We start from the raw sequence: 14,538 nt of genomic DNA, 5'->3' as shown, positions 1-14,538 counted from the left end.
ATTCTATGTCGAATAACTTTGGCGTTTGAGGACAGAATTGGCTGAAAGTTTCAGGAAAATGGAACATTTTGTTTCTGAGCAGCCCCTGAAAATTTGGGGGGGTTCCGTCAAGGGGGGGCCGAGAAAAAAGGGGGGTCCCAAAACGTGTTTTTCCCATGCAATTTTCCATAGGGCGGTTGGCCTCACTTTTAGCCTGAACGGCTGAATGGATTTACACCAAACTTGGCAAAATTGTAGGGACTGGTAGCCCGATGTGCCTTTGCTATGTCTCAAGATATAGGCTCCAGTGGTTTTTACGAAAATTAACTTTGAAAAATATATATTGGGCTACATTGGGCTATATATATGTTGGAGCCCAAATGTAGCCCAATGTAGCCCAATGTAGCCCAATGTAGCCCAAAGATGGCCACCAGAGACAAAAAAAACAAATGTAGCCCAAATATCAGCCAGATGTAGCCCAACTATAGCCCAATGACAGAATGTCCCAGAGTGTTCTAAAGAACAACTAGAGTGCTAACAGTCCTACTTATTACAAAGGTATGGCACACCTGAAGCCATCTTGATTGGAATAAAGTGGTAACTCTTAAAACATTTAATTTAAAAAGGAACAAAATGAGGGGGTTCATTTTGCCATAGAAAGTATGATTAGCGAATATATGACGAAATCCCGCATGTACTATTAGGCCGCAAATTAAAATAACGAAAACTTTTAGAACGAATATGCCTTTAGCATACACTAAACTACTAAACTACCCTAAACCCTAAAACACTACCCCCAGCATGACCCTACACTACACAAACAGTACAACACTACCCTAAACCCTAAAACACTACCCCCAGCATGACCCTACACTACACAAACACTACAAGACTACCCTAAACCCTAAAACACTACCCCCAGCATGACCCTACACTACGCAAACACTACAACACCACCCAAAACCCTAAAACACTACACCCCAGCATGACCCTACACTACGCAAACACTACAACACTACCCTAAACCCTAAAACACTACCCCCAGCATGACCCTACACCACACAAACACTACAACACAACCCTAAACCCTAAAACACTACCCCCAGCATGACCCTACACTACGCAAACACTACAACACAACCCTAAACCCTAAAACACTACCCCCAGCATGACCCTACACTACGCAAACACTACAACACTACCGTAAACCCTAAAACACTACCCCCAGCATGACCCTACACTACGCAAACACTACAACACTACCCAAAACCCTAAAACACTACACCCCAGCATGACCCTACACTACGCAAACACTACAACACTACCCTAAACCCTAAAACACTACCCCCAGCATGACCCTACACTATGCAAACACTACAACACTACCCAAAACCCTAAAACACTACACCCCAGCATGACCCTACACTACGCAAACACTACAACACTACCCTAAACCCTAAAACACTACCCCCAGCATGACCCTACACTACGCAAACACTACAACACTACCCTAAACCCTAAAACACTACCCCCAGCATGACCCTACACTACGCAAACACTACAACACTACCCTAAACCCTAAAACACTACCCCCAGCATGACCCTACACTACACAAACACTACAACACAACCCAAAACCCTAAAACACTACACCCCAGCATGACCCTACACTACGCAAACACTACAACACTACCCAAAACCCTAAAACACTACACCCCAGCATGACCCTTCACTACGCAAACACTACAACACTACCCAAAACCCTAAAACACTACCCCCAGCATGACCCTACACTACGCAAACACTACAACACTACCCCAAACCCTAAAACACTACCCCCAGCATGACCCTACACTACGCAAACACTACAACACTACCCTAAACCCTAAAATACTACACCCCAGCATGACCCTACACTACGCAAACACTACAACACTACCCAAAACCCTAAAACACTACCCCCAGCATGACCCTACACTACGCAAACACTACAACACTATCCTAAACCCTAAAACACTACGCCCAGCATGACCCTACACTACGCAAACACTACAACACTACCCTAAACCCTAAAACACTAGCCCCAGCATGACCCTACACTACGCAAACACTACAACACAACCCTAAACCCTAAAACACTACCCCCAGCATGACCCTACACTACGCAAACACTACAACACTACCCTAAACCCTAAAACACTACCCCCAGCATGACCCTACACTACGCAAACACTACAACACAACCCTAAACCCTAAAACACTACCCCCAGCATGACCCTACACTAAACAACCACCACAACTCTACACTACACTAACACAACACTACACTACACAACACTACACTACACTACACAATCACTAACCCACGAAAAAATTAACACAAACCCACTTACCTCTCTCGTCATCGTGGTTTTCACAACGCAAATGCATTTACCATACATGCCTTTAAAACGTAATTCTTTGTAAAGGCATGCGCGATAAATGCACATGCGTTTTGAAACAATGCGGGATAATGGTATGCGAGGTCAATGACCTTGCGGGATAATGGTATGCGGACTGAAAGTCTGCGGGATAAAAAATGCGGGAAAATGGCTGCAAACCATGATTAACAGCAGACTTCCCTGGTGAGCACTAGCTTTACTACAGTGATCTAATGAGCAACTAGAGTGCTAACATTCAGAATTTATGGCAAATGTGTGACACATCTGAATGCCTTCTTGGTAGAACCAAAGTAAACAAGCATTGAAAATGCAATAGATCTCGCCCTCGTTTAAGTTAAAGCCATTCTGTTTGTAATGAGGTGGCTTTTTAGCTTTGCTTTTATTAGTGTTTTTAAAACTTTCATGTAAATAACATGCATATGTATGCATATATGTATATGTATGCATGCATTTATATTTATATAGATATGCAGATTATATATGTTTATATATGTATATTACCTACTGGCGATAGCCAGTGGGTATATATAGTTAGGATTTTTTCTCTATGGGATTTCTGAAAATTCTATGTCTAATAACTTTGGCGTTTGTGGACGGAATTGGCTGAAATTTTCAGGAAAATGGCACATTTTGTTTCTGAGCAGCCCCTGAAAATTTGGGGGGGGGGGGTATCGTCAAGGGGGGCCGAGAAAAAAGGGGGGTCCCAAAACACATTTTTCCCATTCATTTTTCCATAGGGCGGTTGGACTCACTTTTAGCTCGAACGGCTGAATAGATTTACATGAAACTTAGCAAAATTGTAGATATGGTTTGCCCGACGTGCCTTTGCTATGTCTCAATATATGTGCTCCAGTGGATTTTGAGAAATTAATGCTTAAAAAAAAATATATATCTGTGACAGCGCTCCGGTTAGCGCCCCGGTTCGCGTACCTGACGCGTAACGGAAGTTCGCGAAGCGAAGCTGATTGGCTCTCCGGTGTCTGTCAACATTCTAAACAGTCCGGAGCGGCCGCCATCTTGTCTCTCGGTACGATCGAGAGACAAGATGTGGTGAAAAACGAAAGGGGAAATGAAGGAAAGGGGGCAAGGTAGACCACTCCTGACCCCCTAGGATTGATGAGGGGGATATTAAAGTGCCCCGCGGGGCAAAAAATAAAAAAAACATTTTTTTTGCGATTTTACGCCGTAGAGGCGCGTCCCGGTACGCGAACCGGGCAGCTCACCGGGCAGCTCACCGGGCAGCTCACCGGGCAGCTAACCGGGCAGCTAACCGGCAGCGTAGCTATCAACATTGTAAACAGTCCGGAGCGGCCGCCATCTTGTCTCTCGGTATGTTCGAGAGACAAGATGTGGTGAAAAAAGAAGGGGGAAATGAAGGAAAGGGGGCAAGGTAAACCTCTCCTGACCCCCTAGGATTGATGAGGGGGATATTAAAGTCCCCCGCGATTTTTCGCGGTAGAGGCGCTTCCCGGTACGCGAACCGGGCAGCTAACCGGCAGCGTAACGGGAGTCCGCCATCTTGTGTTTTTGGAGCGTCCGGTTCGCGTACCGCGTAGCGTCCCGGTAAGCGTAACAAGGGGAAAACCAAGAGAAACAGTAAAAAAAAAATTAAGGGAATAGATTTCCAGCAAACTTGGCAAAATTGTAGGGACTGTTTCTTTGATGTGCCTTTGCAAGGCCTCAAGATATGTGCACGTGTGGATTTTGTCTAATTAAGGTTAAAAAATATATATATATCTGTAAGCGTGCTCCGGCACGCTTACGTTACGGGTTTTGTTTGCGCTGCAGAGCCGATACGTCACAGTTATGCGACGCGCCATGAGGCGTCTCACGTGGCTACGTGATACGTCACGTAATAAAGAATATATTTTACAGCTATAGATATTAGCTTTTAAAAAACCAATGAAATTCACTGAAAAAACCATAGGTTATAGACCATATATAGTTAGGAATTTGCATTTACAAAACCTTGAAAATTCACTGAAAAAACCATAGGTTAGAGACCATATATAGTTAGCTGGACATTTTATTGACATAAAACCAATGAAATTCCATATATAGTTAGTTGCACTAACTATATATCGTGCACCCGCAATCCACTGCTGATGATGTCACATATTACATCATTCATGACATGGTCAGTGACATCACTGATGACATCACTGATGACATCTCAAATGACATCACTGATGACATCACTGATGACATCTCAAATGACATCACTGATGACATCATGACACACCAATACCAGTTACTACATACGCACTCACTGATTCCTACGTCTACACACAAATTCACTCATTCACCCATACAATCAGTCATACATACAGTCACTCATTATTACAACACTATCATATGCACTCATACACCTATGCAGACACTCACACACTGCCACTCATCCATGGAGTTACTCACACACCTAGTCAGTCCTGTAAAGAATCAATCACACTTCCATTTCCTCATCTATACAGTTAAACACAGAACACCATACTTCAGTGACATCACTGATGACATCACTGATGACATCTCAAATGACATCACTGATGACATCTCAAATGACATCACTGATGACATCATGACACACCAATACCAGTTACTACATACGCACTCACTGATTCCTACGTCTACACACACATTCACTCATTCACCCATACAATCACTCATACATACAATCACTCATTATTACAACACTATCATATGCACTCATACACCTAGTCAGTCCTGTGAAGAATCAATCACACTTCGATTTCCTCATCTATACAGTTAAACACAGAACACCATACTTTTCACACATATACTAACACATACTTACTCTCTTATACAATCACTGATACAAGTACACATTGATATGCACAGAGTCACACACCTCCCAGCCAGCCACACACACACTCAGTCTTCCATACATCCACTCATTCTTCAATATGTAAAACATATTTAAACTTTACAAAAACACACAGACACTAGATGATGTCATCAGCGATGTCATTTGAGATGTCATCAGTGATGTCATCAGTGATGTCATTTGAGATGTCATCAGTGATGTCATCAGTGATGTCACTGACCATGTCATGAATGATGTAATATGTGACATCATCAGCAGTGGATTGCGGGTGCGCGATATATAGTTAGTGCAACTAACTATATATGGAATTTCATTGGTTTTATGTCAATAAAATGTCCAGCTAACTATATATGGTCTCTAACCTATGGTTTTTTCAGTGAATTTTCAAGGTTTTGTAAATGCAAATTCCTAACTATATATGGTCTATAACCTATGTTTTTTTCAGTGAATATATATATGTATATATCTATATATATATCTATCTATCTATATATATATATATCTATCTATCTATCTATCTATCTATCTATCTATCTATCTATCTATCTATATATATATTCACTGAAAAAACCATAGGTTATAGACCATATATAGTTAGGAATTAGCATTTAAAAAACCTTATTTTACTCACACAAAACCATTGAAATTCCATATATAGTTAGTTGTACTAACTATATATCGCGCACCCGCAATCCACTGCTGATCATGTCACATATTACATCATTCATGACATGGTCAGTGACATCACTGATGACATCACTGATGACATCTCAAATGACATCACTGATGACATCACTGATGACAACATCCAGTGACTGTATTTTTCTGTAAAGTTAAAATATGTCTTGAGTGGATGTATAAGTGTCTGGATGAAGGATTTAGTAGGGGCATGACTGACTGTATGAGTGACTGATTAAATGTGTCTCACTGAGTCCATGGGTTAGTGACTAAACTGTCTTAATTTGTGCATAATTATGTCTGTTGTTCTGTAAACTGCTGCATGTGTTGATCAGTAGCTATATGATTAACTATATGGGTTATTGATTGGTTGCCCAAGCATTTGTATGGGAGACTGAGTGTGTGTGTGGGTGGCTGGGAGGTGTATGACTCTCTGCATAGATGTGTGAGCAGTTGATTGACTAGATGTATGGGTTCAAAAGTGCATGTGGAAACAGCTGTATGGGCAGTTGACTGTGTGCATGAGTGTATTGGTGAGTGAATGGATATCTCACTGCTACATGTTAAAGTAAGTACATATGTAAAATACAGTACATGTGAGAGTTGACATATATAAATAACTGTGCATAAGAGCCAGTGAATGTGTGAGTGGCTGTATGGATCATTGTGAACTTGTATCCAGGATTGTATAAGTGAGTAAATATGTTTTAGTATATGTTTGAATAAGTAAGGTGTGTATAACTGTATAGTTGAGGAAATGGAGGTGTGATTGATTCTTTGTATGACTGACTAAGTGTCTGAGTAACTCCATGGATGAGTGACAGTCTATGAGTGTCTGTTTACACTGATTGTATCTAAGGTTATATTAGAGTCTGAAGAGGTTCATCGTATTATCACATGAATGATGTCATCAGTGATGTGATCAGTAATGTCAAATGAGATGTCATCAGTGATGTCATTTGAGATGTCATCAGTGATGTCATTTGAGATGTCATCAGTGATGTCATCAGTGATGTCATTTGAGATGTCATCAGTGATGTCATCAGTGATGTCATTTGAGATGTCATCAGTGATGTCATCAGTGATGTCACTGACCATGTCATGAATGATGTAATATGTGACATGATCAGCAGTGGATTGCGGGTGCGCGATATATAGTTAGTACAACTAACTATATATGGAATTTCAATGGTTTTGTGTGAGTAAAATAAGGTTTTTTAAATGCTAATTCCTAACTATATATGGTCTATAACCTATGGTTTTTTCAGTGAATTTTCAAGGTTTTGTAAATGCTAATTCCTAACTATATATGGTCTATAACCTATGGTTTTTTCAGTGAATTTCATTGGTTTTTTAAAAGCTAATATCTATAGCTGTAAAATGTATTCTTCTTTAAATCCAAAAATATATTTTATATGTTTATTAATAATTTTTTTTAAATATTTTTTTTGTTTCGCTCCCGGTCCGCGAACCGGGAAGCTTCCCGTTAGCTCAATTTAATTCCGCGACCCGGTCCGCGAACCGGTAAGAAATCAACATAGTGACGGTATCGCGTTGCCGCGTAATGCGTCTTATGACGTACTGCGTTAGCGCACCCGGAAGTGCCCCGGGGCGCGGACCGAGGCGCGAAACGCAGCTCCCCGGAAGCGATCCGCGGCGCGAAAGCGCGACGTATCACGTTGCCGCAAAATGCGTCTTGTGACGTATCGCGTTAGCGCACCCGGAAGTGTCCCGGGGCGCGGACCGGGGCGCAAAGCTTAGCGACCCGGAAGCTAACCGGGGAGCGTTCCGCAGCGCGTAACATGAGCGTGAGAGGTCATGTGACTTGTTAATAAAACTTTTCATTGGTTCATTTCACTTTTGGTTTCATAATGATGGAAGGCTAGGTCAGGTGACTTAAAAATAACACTTTTCATTGGTTGAGAAGTATTGTTTTTTCCCAAATGATGAAAACCCCTCCTTCTTTCCTCACTCTGACTTTCATCATTGTGAGAGGAAGACCTATTTTGCTTGTTGGAAAATGGCTTCATTGGTAGCTTCAGCTGGTGGACCCCCACCACCACCACCACCTCCTCATGGGAAGAGAGGACCACCTCCCCAGGTCCTGACCAACACTGAGGAGGAAGAGGAAGAAATGGATGAGGAGGGAGAAGAACCACAATTTTTAGAAGAGTTGCCCCGGGTTTCCAGAAAGAAAGCCAGTTTCATCTGGCAGTTTTTTTCAATACCTCGTGGCCAAAAAAAAGTCAACGCGAGGTATGTCACCTGCCTGATATGCAAGGAACAATTGTCCAGAGGGACGGACAAAAAATATAGCTTTGGAAATCATACAATGCACAGGCACATGACGAGGAAACATCCCCTAAATTACAGCCGGGCGGAATTAAGGGATATGCACGACAATCCAAGACCAACTCCTGTGGCCAGACCAACAATACCGGTTTCTTTAACACCAGAAGAGGCACGCGAAACTGTGCCAAATATTCAAGAAAATTTTGGGCACATGATTCACTTATGTATGCACTGTCGTGCATTATTAGCTTGTGGCAACATGAGCATCAATGCACTCAACCTGGCGTATGAACACCATGATTGCCCTAACCGCCCCCAGTAATTTTTTTTGCTCCTGTTGAGCCCTTTTCAACGCCTGTTTTATGTTGTTTCCCCCCCCAAAAAAAACCAAAAAAAATATAAAATCGTTCAAAAAATACAAAAAAACAAAAATATTTCAAAAAATAAAAAAAAATATAAAACAACAAAAATATTTAAAAAAAAGTTCTTTTCAGAACTACCTTCCCTTTCCAAAAAAATTGCTAGAATGTTTAGCACTCTGGCAAGCTCTATTTCTTTTGGTTCGCTTCCGGGTTAGCTTCCCGGTACGCGGACCGGGAGCTAACCAAAAAAAAAAAAAAAAAAAAAAAGTGTAAGTATAAGGAAAGGAAACAGAGAGTGATGTTAAAAGAAAGACAGCTATAGGGAGTAAAGAAGAGATACTGTTTAATAGATCTATTTACCGAAGAAAAGACAGAAGAGGGTATAATTGTGAAAAACAAAATAGATAACGAAGTGAAAGAAAAAAAAAGAGAGTATAACATTAACAAAGAAGAGTTTCTTGGAGAATGTGAGTGAATGTTCAAAATAAGATTAAAACATGAGGAATAACAGAGAGAAAAAATAGAAAACAGAAAACAAAAAATAACAGAAAAAGATTAATTGAAACAGCAAAGAAATGTAAGTAACATAGAGCCATATCATCAACATAGGCAATAAAAGTTTTGCAGCTTTTATTGGCAGAAATGTGTCGCTAAAGCTGCTTTTGTGGCAGAAAACTGCCACTAAAACCACTTTTGCACCAGTTTTCTGCCAATAAAAAGAGCAATAATTTTATTGGCTGTGTTCATAATATTCCCCTTAGTGTGCTTCAACTACACAGAGAAAGCATTATGAACAAGTAGTGATAGAGTGATCAGTCAAAGACACTAAGAGTAATAGAGACGCAGTGAGTGAACAAGAGTGAGGAACTATGAGAAGAGAGGGACTGAGAAAAAGAGTGGAAGGAGTTGAGTAAGTAGGTAATAGAGAAAGGAATGAGGGAAGTAGCAAAGGCAGGAAACTGAGGGTTAAAGAAATGAAGCTGTCAAACTACTAGTAGGTGAATGTGATAGAAATGTAACGAAAAGAGTACAAAACATTTACCTTATAATTGTCATTAACTTACTCACTTTTTGTTTTTATACTTTCAATCTGTGAAAGAGAGAACAAACATTTGAAAAATATTAAAACATGTATTTAAAAATTAGAAAAGACAAGGGAAAAGATTGAAGGACAAACAGTTTTTCAACAACTTTGACACTTACAGAAGCTTCTGCTTCTCCAGGCCCCCTACACAGTCCTAAAGATATACATTTTAAACTAACAGTATCTTGATGCAGATGAAGTGAGGCCTATCTTAAAACATGGAGCATCTTTTGCATTGCTGTTGTTTCAGAAAAGTTTTGCAAGACACTAAAATTTTAAATAATTGCTTTAGGATGCCAATAAGATGTCTACTATCCAGAGGTTTGTTTCAGGTGAGGCCTACTCAGGGTTGCAGATGAGATTTACACTTGTTGAAGAGTACAGAGGAGATAATACATGTGAAGGTCTACCAATGAAGTGAGTCATGTCCACTGCACTCTTCAACAAAGTTCAAACCTCCTATGTTTCCCTGGACAGACCTAAACTTGATCTGCACAATGTGATTCGTAATGATAGGAAACACAGGTGATGTAAATGAAATACGTGCAATTTATTTTGCTCATTTCACAATCACATCACTTGTGTTTCCTTTGCTTAGGTATCTCATTGTGCAGATGTAGTCTATCATATGAAAGAGTACGCAGAAGTGCAGCACTGCATGCAACAACTTTGACACTTACAGAAGCCTCAGCTTCTCCATGCCTCCTACACAGTTCTACATATACATCATAAATGCAAACAGTACAGAATTAATTATACATGTTAAATGGTTTATTTTTGCTGTTCTCAGAATGTATCAAAATTCACTAAAAACAGTGACTTGAAGGTATTCATCATATAACAGCGGGGAAAAAAAAACACAATCAAAATGATTGTGTTTAAAAAACCCATACAACATAAGAAATGAAAATTCAGAACTCCTTAAAGTTAACTTACTTTCCATGACGTCCAAGGATGTCCTATGAACAGCTTACACTCTTTTGTGCTGTTATTACTTTCAGCCCGCCACTTTCTGAAAGAAAATCTCCATCGTTTTTAAAAACACGTTACATGCAATAAATGACTTCTTGCTCTCTACCACAAGTTTCCACAAGGCCAAATCTGGTCAGAGCCATTTATAACTCTTGGATTTCTTGTAAGCCAATCCCGTCATTTGGCATTTCCGCAACTTTCAGAATTAAAATGTTGAAGATCATTTTCACAATCCTGGAATAGTAATATCTTCCCCTTCTTGCTCAGTCATGTTCTACATTTCCTATGACACTGATACTGCTTACTATGAAGCAGACTTACACTACCTCTATGACTACTATAATTATTTAATTCTCTACATCACTTTTAATCACAAAGCAATGTAAAACAGTAGACAGCATTGCAGACTTACATTCCCTCTACTCCATGTTTTGATTGGCTGCTTCAATTAGCTTATAAAAAGAAACAGTTTTTCTGAACTCATTCAAAGTGCACATATTTCTCCATGATGTCCAGTCCTATGGTTAGAAGTTATGTCTCTGAAATACACTTATCCTCAAGGCCAAATTGTGTAGGAGCCATTAGAACTTCTTGAAATTCCACAGAGCACATCCCGAGATTATTTCCCTAACATTTTGGTTTTAAAAACACCAGGTAAGAGTTTTTAAGGTCATACGGCAATTTTTTTTTGAAAATTAACACAGAATCATTGCAGAATGACCAGCCATTTCTAGACTTTAAATAAGCTGTGTAATGTCCTGATGTTATTGAAGGGCCATCATGATATATAATTGCTGCAGTTACAAAAGTCCTTCCTGATATTGACAACTGCGAAGCTACAAAATTTTTAATTAAAGTTGTCAATTTTGTTCCATCAGGCCTACATCGTTGGAACATTAAAATGACATACTGGCCATATGTTCGTATAAATAATGTGGACATCATTTCAGATTTACATTGGCTACACTCCATGTTGTGATCAGCTGCTTTTACTAGCTTATTAAAGGAAACTGATTTACTGTCTGGCAAAGTTAAATATATAAATCTTTCTGAGTCTACACTAGTAGTACTTGATACCATACAGTTCTCGCAGTCATGCTGCCATTGATAAGAAAGCCCAAAAAGCTGATCTACATCTACACCTTCAGCATGTAATACATCAAGCATATACATTAAAAACTCCTGACAATCTTGCTGAATATTTTGAGAGAATTGTGTTTGGCCTGAACATCTGTCTAACAGATTTCGAATTTCAGACACACTTTCTATGTTTCTTCTATCAGTGGTACATTTCTCTAACACAGAATTTAACAAACTGCAAAATCTTTGATCAGAATTGACCACAATCTCTTCTTTTACATTTGTTAGAGAAAACAAAACATTAACCACTACATTAGCATAGCAGTTGACACCAGAACTGTTTTCAAACTGAAAACCAACAACATCTTCAACAGAATCCTTTTTGTTTCTGCTTGTAATTTTAGGTTCATTGACTTTTTGTCTTTTTGCTACAACCTCCCCAGTATTGTTCTCATTTCTTCGTTTCCGGCCTACCACACGTTTCTCAAACAAAGGATACTGAGGCAAATGTGGCGCATACTCTCTTCTTAACCTATTGTATTCCTTAACACAATCTAGATCCGCACAAATGTTTGTGACATCACACTCAATCAAGTACAATCCCGATAAAGTTCTAACTCGTGACAATGCCACATATGCCATACCCTCCTTGAACACAGAACTGCCAATATTCACCAATGCACTGTCTACACTTAAACCTTGCGATTTATGAATTGTCACCGCATATGCCAAGCAAACAGGAAACTGCTTACGGCGAACATATAAGTCTTTTACAAGCAAAAATCTAGCAGAACAACGAGCAATTAGCCGTACTTCCTCAATGCCATCAAATTTAATTTTTAAAAATTCAATTCCATCTCTATTTCTGTATTTCACAAAATCAACAACATTACCCATTGATCCATTTACCAGACCTCTTTCAACATGTAAATTCCTTCTTAAAATTATACGGCAGTTCAAGCACACATTCAGAGTCTTTTCAAAACCTGCAGTTTTAGATATACTCTTCTCTAATGAATCCAATTTTGTTTTCAGATTCTCAGACAAAATAATTGTTGATCCCATATGCTCTACTCTATCAATAGCTTCCAGTTTCACAATCTCTTGCTTTTCTAAATGCAACATTTTGTTGTTAAATTTGGCACATTCTGCAAGAGTTGGCATCAAACATATTCCAGATTTCTTCTCAGTAATTTTCTGAAAAATATTCTCAGGCACAACATCTTGTTCTGGATATAAATTTGACAGTAATCGTGCATGTAAAGCTTCTTTCCCATGCTCGGTCACTTTTCCAATTCTAACATCTTGTAGAATAGTCTTGTAAACTTCATCCTTCGCCTGACGCATATTTTCATGCAGTTCAGCATAATTGAAGTTTAACCATATATTGACGTTGCCAATGCTGCCTAGGCACTTCCTGGTATCTTCATGCGTGAGCATTTTGAACACAGGTTGCCCTTTCACTGGTGTCAGCTGCAGAAGATCTCCGAAAACAATGATGTGTTTGCCACCAAATAACACATCATACTCTGTTTTGAGAACTTCTTGCATCCTCAAATGCACAAAGGCAAGCATGACATTGGAAACCATGCTTACTTCGTCAATGATAAGAAGTTTCATTTTCCTCAAGATTCTTGAAACTTCAAAACAAGCATCTCCAGATAGCTTGTGATATTGTAATTTGTTGTCATGCTCCACTGGCAGCATCAGTAAACGATGTAAAGTAATCCCTTTAATATTATGTGCTGCCAGTCCAGTTGGAGCAGTGACAACACAAGACAGCGATGACTCTGTCCTTTCCTGCAAATAGCATGAAATTGCTTTAATGAGGAAACTTTTTCCAGTTCCCGCTTCTCCACTCACGTACAGTCGGACAGGCTTCAACGACGTACATGAGCACTCTTTCTTATCATGACTTAATCCATGATCAATTTGCATGGTAACTTCGTCATATATTTTCCTCTGCTCAACGTTGAGTTGTCTTTCCAACTCTTCTAAGTTAACCGCATCCTCTTGAGCATGTGCCATGGCTCTTTCCACTTCATTCATAGCAGTGGCAGCTTCATTTTCAATAACAGGTCCTCCTAGTGGATCCTGACTCAATGAAGCAGAACTCTGACTGTCCTGAGAACTGTCTCTGGCAATCTCGGCTGCAATCGTTGCTTCCTGCTCAATTTCCGCATTCAACATTTCTACATATTTGGGAAAAGCAGGACATTCTATGGTCTCCTTGGCGGCATTGAAAGAGTCTTCGTAACAGAGGAAATCTCCAAGCAGTTCCTCTTCTGCACGCCAAGGCTTGAAAAGTTGCAAAAGTGCTAAATAGAAAAACTCCTTTTTTTCAGGAGATTCGCCACTCAATTTTCGATGGTTTACCAAGTGGTATTTTCTTTGCTTGACCAGACATCCCTCACTTCCTATTACAGCATACACTCTTTTCTCAGTATCTTATTTGATGTTCCTCTTGAATATGTAATTTTGCAGAACCTCATACAGACAAACATTCTCGAGGTGACTGCTTCGATTTGGATAATATGTATCCAACATGTTTGTCTTCAAAATGTCGGTACTGTTTGGCTCCTTTTCCGCCAAATACTCAATTTCCCGCACAGGTTTGAGAACTCGATTACGCGTTGCTGCAAGACCAAGACTCGCCCAAACGATACTCCTGGACTTGGCATAGAGACTTGCTGAAGACAACCGGTCAGAACATTCGTACGCTCCGATTTCTCGATGAGACAACATCATCAGACTGAAACTGTACAACTTCTTGATGAGGCTCTTTTCATGGGAAATGTCCTCCCACAT

This window comes from Lissotriton helveticus, chromosome 6, assembly GCF_964261635.1.
Source record: "Lissotriton helveticus chromosome 6, aLisHel1.1, whole genome shotgun sequence".
NCBI classification, from domain to species: domain Eukaryota; kingdom Metazoa; phylum Chordata; class Amphibia; order Caudata; family Salamandridae; genus Lissotriton; species Lissotriton helveticus.
This window is presented reverse-complemented; position numbering follows the sequence as displayed.